This window comes from Panulirus ornatus, chromosome 46 (genome assembly GCF_036320965.1).
Source record: "Panulirus ornatus isolate Po-2019 chromosome 46, ASM3632096v1, whole genome shotgun sequence".
NCBI classification, from domain to species: domain Eukaryota; kingdom Metazoa; phylum Arthropoda; class Malacostraca; order Decapoda; family Palinuridae; genus Panulirus; species Panulirus ornatus.
Genome location: NC_092269.1, coordinates 22,052,249 through 22,062,008, shown reverse-complemented (window position 1 = coordinate 22,062,008; position 9,760 = coordinate 22,052,249).

Sequence of the window (9,760 nt, the reverse complement as noted above, 5' to 3'; positions counted from 1 at the left end):
TCTTATTCACATTTACTCTCAGCTTTCTTCTTTCACACACTTTACTAAACTCAGTCACCAGCTTCTGCAGTTTCTTACCCGAATCAGCCACCAGCGCTGTGTCATCAGCGAACAACAACTGACTCACTTCCCAAGCCCTAATCTACAACAGACTGCATTCTTGCCCCTCTCTCCAAAAGTCTTGCATTCATCTGCTTAACAACCCGATCTGTAAACAAATTAAACAACCATGGAGACATCACACCACCCTGACATTCACTGAGAACAAATCACTTTTCTCTCTTCTTACTCGCACATTTGCCTTACATGGCCCATACAAACTTTTCACTGTGTCTAGCAACTTGCCTCCCACATCATATATTCTAAATACCTTCCACAGAGCATCTCTATCAACTCTATCCTATGCCTTCTCCAGATCAATGAATGCTACATACAAATCCATCTGTTTTTCTAAGTATTTCTCATGTACATACTTCAAAGCAAACACTTGATCCACACATTCTCTACCACTTTTGAAACCACACTTTTCTTCCCCAATCTGATGCTCTGTACATGCCTTCACCCTCTCAATCAATACCCTCCCATATAATTTCCCGGGAATACTTAACAAACTTATACCTCTGTATTTTGAACACTCACCTTTATAGCCTATTGCCTTTATCGCCTATTGCCTTTATCTCCTATTGCACTTCACCATGAGCCATACATACATTAAATAACCTTACCAACCAGTCAACAATACAGTCACCCCCTTTCTTAATAAACTCCACTGCAATATCATCCAAACCCGCCACCTTGCCGGCTCTTATCTTCCGGAAAGCTCTCACTACCTCTTCTTTGTTTACCAAATCATTCTCCCTGACCCTCTCACTTCGCACACCACATCGACCAAAACACCCTATATCTGCCACTCTATCATCAAACACAATCAACAAACCCTCAACATCCTCACTCCATCTCCTTCTCACATCACCTCAAATTGTTATTACCTCCCCAATAGCCCCACCATCGATGTTCTTATACATATACGTCCACATACGCACATATACATATACATACCTATATATTTCAACGTATACATATATATATACATACACAGACATACACATATATACGTATGTACTTAATTCATACTTGCTGCCTTTATTCATTTACGTCGCCACCCCGCCACACATGAAATGAGAACCCCTCCCCCTGCACGCGCGTGAGGTAGCACTAGGAAAAGACAGCGAAGGCTAAATTCGTTCACTCTCAGTCTCTAGCTGTCATGTAAAATGCACCCAAGCCACAGCTCTCTTTCCGCATCCAGTCCCTACAAAACTTTCCTTGGTTGACCCCAGACGCTTCGCCCTAGTATCCTGAATGTCCGAGCCCCGATCGCTTAAAATCGTTTTACTCCATCCTCCCATTTCTCTTTCCCTCCACCTCTGACACGTATATCCTTTTTGTCAATCTTCCTTCACTTATTCTCTCCATGTGAACAAACCACTTCAACACACCCTCTTCTGCTCTCTCAACAGCACTCCTTTTATTATCATGTATCTCCCTTACATTTTCATTACTTATTCGATCAAACCAACTCATATCACATATTGTCCTTATACATTTCATTTCCAACACATCAACCCTTCTCCTTACAACCTTATCTATAGCTCATGCTTTGTAACCATATAACATTGTTGGAACGACTATTCCTTCAAGCATACCGATTTTTGCTCTGAGATAACGTTAATTACTTCCATACATTCTTCATCGCTCCCAGAACCTTCGTCCCTCCCAACCCTGTTACTCATTTCCGTTTCCATGGTTCCATCAGTTGCTAAGTCCATTCCCACTTATCTAAAACACTTCATTTCCTCCATTTTTTTTTCCATTCAGACTTACATCCAAATCAATTTGCCTCTCTTCCCTACTAAACATAATAACCATGCTCTTATTCACATTTACTCTCAACTTTCTCATTTCACATACTTTTCCAAACTGTCATCAACCTCTGCAGTTTCTTACCAGAATCACCCACCAGAGATGTATCATTAGTAAACAACAACTGACTCACTTCCCAAGCCCTCTCATCCTCATCAGACTGCATATCGCCCCTCTCTCCAAATCTTTTTCATTTCTCTCGCAAACCACCCCTACCCATAAACAAATTAAACAACCATGGGGATATCACACACCCCTACCGCAAATCGACATTCACTGGGAACCAATAACTCTCCTCCCTTCCAACTCGTACACATGCCTTACATCCTTGGTAAAAACTTTTCACTGCTTCCAGGGACTTACCTTCAACACCATATACTCTTAAACCCTCCCTCAAAGCGTCTGTATCAACCCTATGATATGCCTTCTCCAGATCTATAAATGCTACATACAAATCCATCTCTTTTTGGAGTTATTTCTCACATGAATTCTTCAAAGATAACACCTGATCCACATATCCGCTACCATTTCTGAAACCACACTGCTCTTCCCCAATCTGATGCTCTGTACATGCCTTCATCCTCTCAATCAATACCCTCCCATATAATTTCTCAGGAATACGCAACAAACTTATACCTCTGTAATTTGAGCACTCACCTTTATCCCCTTTGTCTATGTACAATGGCACTATGCATGCATTCCACCAATTCTAAGACACTTCACCACGATCCATACATATTGCGAATATCCTTATCAACCAGTCAACAACACAGTCACCACCTTTTTTAAATGAATTCCTCTGCAATACCATCGAAACCCTCCGCCTTGCCGGATTTCATCTTCCACAAAGCTTTCACTAATTCCTTTCTGCTACCAAACCATTCTCCCTGACCCTCTCACTGCACACACCATCAGGACTAAAACACCCTATATCTACCATTCTATCATCAAACACATTCAAGAAACTTTGAAAATACTCGCTCCATCTCCTCGCTTCATCCCTACTTGTTATTACCTCCCCACTTGCCCTCTTAGTAGATGTTCCCATTAGTTCTCTTGTTTTGCGCATCTTTTTTACCTTTTTTCCAAACATCTTTTTATTCTCATAGAAATCTAATGATACTCTCTTACCCCTATTCTCACTTGCCCTCTTTTTCAACTCTTGCACCCTCCTCTTGACCTCCTGCCACTTTCCTTTATACATCTCCCAGTCATTTGATCTTCCTTGTAAGTAACGTCGAAACGCCTCTCTTTTCTCTTCCACTAAAGTCTATATTTCTTCATCCCACCACTCACTACCTTTTTTTTATCCACCCACCTCCCACCTTTTTCTTACCACATGCATCTCTTCCACTTGCCATCACTGCTTCCCTAAATACATACCATTCTTCATCCACTCCCCTCACGCTATTTTCTCCCACATTTCGCAATGTCTACTGTTACTTCCTCACACAAATGTGCTTTACAAGCTCACTCTCATCTCTCATTTTCCGAAAATTTTCTCTTCTTTTTTGAAAACATATGCAAATTGTCACCTTCGCCTCCACAAGGCAGTAATCAGACATCCCTCCAGCTTCACTTATCGACACATTAACATCCAAAAGTATCTCTTTTACATGCCTATTAATTAACATGTAATCCAAGTACATGCACATATATACAAATGTACATATTCATACTTGCTTGCCTTCATCCATTCCTGTCCCTATCCCATCCAACAGGAAACAACATCACTTTTCCCTGCTTCAACAAGGTAGTGCCAGGAAAAAGAGACAAAAATGGCGACATTAGTTCACACTCAGTCTCTAGCTCACGTGTAATGCACCTAAACCACAGCTCCCTATCCACTTCCAGACTCCACAGACGTTTCCAGGGTTTACCCCAGACGTTTTACAAATCCTGGTTTAGTCAATTGCCTGCTCGTCTACCCCGGAATACCATATTGTTCCAATTTACTCTTTTCCTTACACGTTTCTCACCCTTCTGTATGTTCAGGCCCCGATCGCTCAAAATCTTTTCACTCCATCCTTCCACCTCCAATTTGGTCTCCCACTTCTCCTTATTCCCTCCACCTCTGACTCATATATCCTCTTTGTCAATCTTTTCTTACTCATTCTCTCCATATGTCCACACCATTACAACACACCATCTTCTGCTCTGTCAAGCGCACTCTGTTTATTTCCACACATATCTCTTACCCTTTCATTACTTACTCGATCAAACCTATATCCCATGCCTCGCTGCCACATAACATTGTTGGAACAACTATTCCTTCATACATACCCACTTTTGCTCTACGAGATAACGTTCTATCCCTCCATACATTCTTCAACGCTCTCAGAACCTTCGCCCCCTCCTCCACCCTGTGACTCATTTCTGCTTCCATGGTTCCATCCGCTGCTAAGTCCACTCCCATATATCTAAAACGCTTCACATCCTCCAATTTTTCTCCATTCAAACTTACCTCCCGATTAACATCTCCCTCAACCCTACTGAGCCTAATAACCTTGATCTTATTTACATCTACTCTCAACTTTCTTCTTTCACACACTTTTCCAAACTCGGCTAATAGCTTTTACAGTTTCGTACTCGAATTCAGCCACCAGTGCTGTGTCATCGGCGAACAACAACTGACTCACTTTCCAGGTCCTCTAACCCCCAGCATACAGCATACTTGCACCTTTCTCATGAACAGAAATGTTTAAGGCGTAATAGAAAATCCCTTTTCTTGCCAGAATGCGACGATGTTTTATCCTGTTATTCGTTGCTGTTGCTTCAAGCAGAACATTGCATCAGATGGTTGGGCTCAAGGACTTGGATGATTCACATACGGCCAAGGTGGTACGCCAGATAGTGGCGCAACATTTGATTCAATGTCACCTTGTACTCGCCAGCACATCATATAACGCAGAATTATTACCGTACATCAGCAGGTAAAGCTACAAATAACATAAGATACTAGTATTGACTTTCCCCTTGCTAAGTCATGCATCATTCTTCTGCCTCAAGGTTCGACTACTGGAAAAGGAAACTAAAGGAAAGAAGGAAAATCATGTAAATAAAAGATCATGTGTAATTACTTTATATCATTTAATGAAAAGATCATATGTAATTACTTTTTTTGACAAACAGTTGACTCTGAATTGATATGAGGATAAAAATGTACTAAGTTAAGCACTAGTTTGCAGATAGAATCTGTACTAGAAATCATAACACACCATACTGAATGTCAATCTTTCATTTGTCAGTTTTCTTATAAGTTAAAAAAATTGATATTGCAATATATAAGTAATCTGTAAAGGACTTGAGGACATGAAGATACTTCACCTTTCTTTTCAGGTGGATATATGACTTTGGTTTGGGTGGCGTTGTGGTAGAGATTGAGTCACTGTTTTCACCAGAAAAATTCCCACCAGACTCTTTGCTCCAGGGTCTGTGGGGGGAAGTCACGTTGAACTGTCGTGTATTACTCCTCCACCTCACCAATGTTGATCTCGCCGTCAGGTAAGTATGACACACACACATTTATTTTATTCATTTTGCTTTGTCGCTGTCTCCCGCGTTGGCGAGGTAGCGCAAGGAAACAGACGAAAGAGTGGCCCAACCCACCCACATACACATGTATATACATATACGTCCACACACACACATGAAGGTTATATACACCAGCAAATATACCAGGAAATAGTTGAGGCTACAGATCTTTGGTCACCCATTTTTTGATCGATTCTTCGTACATGATAAACATCTTGTTGTAGGTTGCAAACATTTTCCAGAAAGCAAAATACAGCAAAAGGGTGTTATCATGTACGAAGAATCGATCAAAAAAGGATGACCTAAGATCTACAACCTCATTTATTTCCAGATATCTGGGAGTTAACTTGCCAGCGGATAGAACCATGGAAACGGTAATGAGTCACAGGGTGGGGGAGGGGGGCAAAGGTTCTGGGAACGATGAAGAATGTGTGGAAAGAAAGAACGTAATTTTGTGGGCCAAAAAGGGGATGTTTGAAGGAATAGTACTTCTAATATCATCATATGGTTGCAAAACAAGATTTGTAAATAGGGTTGTGCGGAAGGAACGTGGATGTGTTCAAATGAAATGCTTGAGGACAATATGTGGTGTGAGGTGGTTTGGTCGAGTAAGTAATGAAAGGGTAAGAGAGATGTCTAGAAATAAAATGAGTGTGGTTAAGAGATCAGAAGAGGGTGTGCTGAAATGGTTTGGACATATGGTGAGAAGGAGTGAGGAAAAGGTTGACAAAGAGGATACTTGTGTCAGAGGTGGAGGGAACAAAAAGTGGGAAACCAAATTGGGTGTGGAAGGATGGAGTGCAAAAGATTTTGAGCAATCGGGGCTTGAACATGCAGGAGGGTGAGAGGAGTACAAAGAATAAAGTGATGTGTAACGATGTGGTATACCGTAGTCGACGTGTTGTCAGTGGACTGAATCAAGGCTTATAAATCGTCTGTGGCAAACAAAGGAAAGGTTTGTGGGGCCTGGATCTGGATAGAGAGCTATTGTTTTACTGAATTAAATATGACAGCTACACACGTAGTGTAAACGAATGTGGCCTTTTCTCCCACTTTTCCTGACGCTAGCTCGTTGATGCAGAGGTGGCAATGCTGTTTCCTTTGGGACGGCGTGGGGCCGAAAATAGATAAGGCAAGAAAATATGAAGATTTACAAGAGTAATTATGTATACTTGTGATTAAGTGTATATATATATATTTTTTTTTTTTTTTTTTTTATACTTTGTCGCTGTCTCCCGCGTTTGCGAGGTAGCGCAAGGAAACAGACGAAAGAAATGGCCCAACCCCCCCCCCCCATACACATGTACATACACACGTCCACACACGCAAATATACATACCTACACAGCTTTCCATGGTTTACCCCAGACGCTTCACATGCCTTGATTCACTCCACTGACAGCACGTCAACCCCTGTATACCACATCGCTCCAATTCACTCTATTCCTTGCCCTCCTTTCACCCTCCTGCATGTTCAGGCCCCGATCACACAAAATCTTTTTCACTCCATCTTTCCACCTCCAATTTGGTCTCCCTCTTCTCCTCGTTCCCTCCACCTCCGACACATATATCCTCTTGGTCAATCTTTCCTCACTCATTCTCTCCATGTGCCCAAACCATTTCAAAACACCCTCTTCTGCTCTCTCAACCACGCTCTTTTTATTTCCACACATCTCTCTTACCCTTACGTTACTTACTCGATCAAACCACCTCACACCACTCATTGTCCTCAAACATCTCATTTCCAGCACATCCATCCTCCTGCGCACAACTCTATCCATAGCCCACGCCACGCAACCATACAACATTGTTGGAACCACTATTCCTCAAACATACCCATTTTTGCTTTCCGAGATAATGTTCTCGACTTCCACACATTTTTCAAGGCTCCCAAAATTTTCGCCCCCTCCCCCACCCTATGATCCACTTCCGCTTCCATGGTTCCATCCGCTGACAGATCCACTCCCAGATATCTAAAACACTTCACTTCCTCCAGTTTTTCTCCATTCAAACTCACCTCCCAATTGACTTGACCCTCAACCCTACTGTACCTAATAACCTTGCTCTTATTCACATTTACTCTTAACTTTCTTCTTCCACACACTTTACCAAACTCAGTCAACAGCTTCTGCAGTTTCTCACATGAATCAGCCACCAGCGCTGTATCATCAGCGAACAACAACTGACTCACTTCCCAAGCTCTCTCATCCCCAACAGACTTCATACTTGCCCCTCTTTCCAGGACTCTTGCATTTACCTCCCTAACAACCCCATCCATAAACAAATTAAACAACCATGGAGACATCACACACCCCTGCCGCAAACCTACATTCACTGAGAACCAATCACTTTCCTCTCTTCCTACACGTACACATGCCTTACATCCTCGATAAAAACTTTTCACTGCTTCTAACAACTTTCCTCCCACACCATATATTCTTAATACCTTCCACAGAGCATCTCTATCAACTCTATCATATGCCTTCTCCAGATCCATAAATGCTACATACAAATCCATTTGCTTTTCTAAGTATTTCTCGCATACATTCTTCAAAGCAAACACCTGATCCACACATCCTCTACCACTTCTGAAACCGCACTGCCCTTCCCCAATCTGATGCTCTGTACATGCCTTCACCCTCTCAATCAATACCCTCCCATATAATTTACCAGGAATACTCAACAAACTTATACCTCTGTAATTTGAGCACTCACTCTTATCCCCTTTGCCTTTGTACAATGGCACTATGCACGCATTCCGCCAATCCTCAGGCACCTCACCATGAGTCATACATACATTAAATAACCTTACCAACCAGTCAACAATACAGTCACCCCCTTTTTTAATAAATTCCACTGCAATACCATCCAAACCTGCTGCCTTGCCGGCTTTCATCTTCCGCAAAGCTTTTACTACCTCTTCTCTGTTTACCAAATCATTTTCCCTAACCCTCTCACTTTGCACACCACCTCGACCAAAACACCCTATATCTGCCACTCTGTCATCAGACACATTCAACAAACCTTCAAAATACTCATTCCATCTCCTTCTCACATCACCGCTACTTGTTATCACCTCCCCATTTACGCCCTTCACTGAAGTTCCCATTTGCTCCCTTGTCTTACGCACCCTATTTACCTCCTTCCAGAACATCTTTTTATTCTCCCTAAAATTTACTGATAGTCTCTCACCCCAACTCTCATTTGCCCTTTTTTTCACCTCTTGCACCTTTCTCTTGACCTCCTGTCTCTTTCTTTTATACTTCTCCCACTCAATTGCATTTTTTCCCTGCAAAAATCGTCCAAATGCCTCTCTCTTCTCTTTCACTAATACTCTTACTTCTTCATCCCACCACTCACTACCCTTTCTAAACAGCCCCCCTCCCACTCTTCTCATGCCACAAGCATCTTTTGCGCAATCCATCACTGATTCCCTAAATACATCCCATTCCTCCCCCACTCCCCTTACTTCCATTGTTCTCACCTTTTTCCATTCTGTACACAGTCTCTCCTGGTACTTCCCCACACAGGTCTCCTTCCCAAGCTCACTCACTCTCACCACCTTCTTCACCCCAACATTCACTCCTCTTTTCTGAAAACCCATACTAATCTTCACCTTAGCCTCCACAAGATAATGATCGGACATCCCTCCAGTTGCACCTCTCAGCACATTAACATCCAAAAGTCTCTCTTTCGCACGCCTGTCAATTAACACGTAATCCAATAACGCTCTCTGGCCATCTCTCCTACTTACATAAGTATACTTATGTATATCTCGCTTTTTAAACCAGGTATTCCCAATCATCAGTCCTTTTTCAGCACATAAATCTACAAGCTCTTCACCATTTCCATTTACAACACTGAACACCCCATGCATACCAATTATTCCCTCAACTGCCACATTACTCACCTTTGCATTCAAATCACCCATCACTATAACCCGGTCTCGTGCATCAAAACCGCTAACACACTCATTTAGCTGCTCCCAAAACACTTGCCTCTCATGATCTTTCTTCTCATGCCCAGGTGCATATGCACCAATAATCACCCACCTCTCTCCATCAACTTTCAATTTTACCCATATTAATCGAGAATTTACTTTCTTACATTCTATCACATACTCCCACAACTCCTGCTTCAGGAGTATTGCTACTCCTTCCCTTGCTCTTGTCCTCTCACTAACCCCTGACTTCACTCCCCAGACATTTCCAAACCACTCTTCCCCTTTACCCTTGAGCTTCGTTTCACTCAGAGCCAAAACATCCAGGTTCCTTTCCTCAAACATACTACCTATCTCTCCTTTT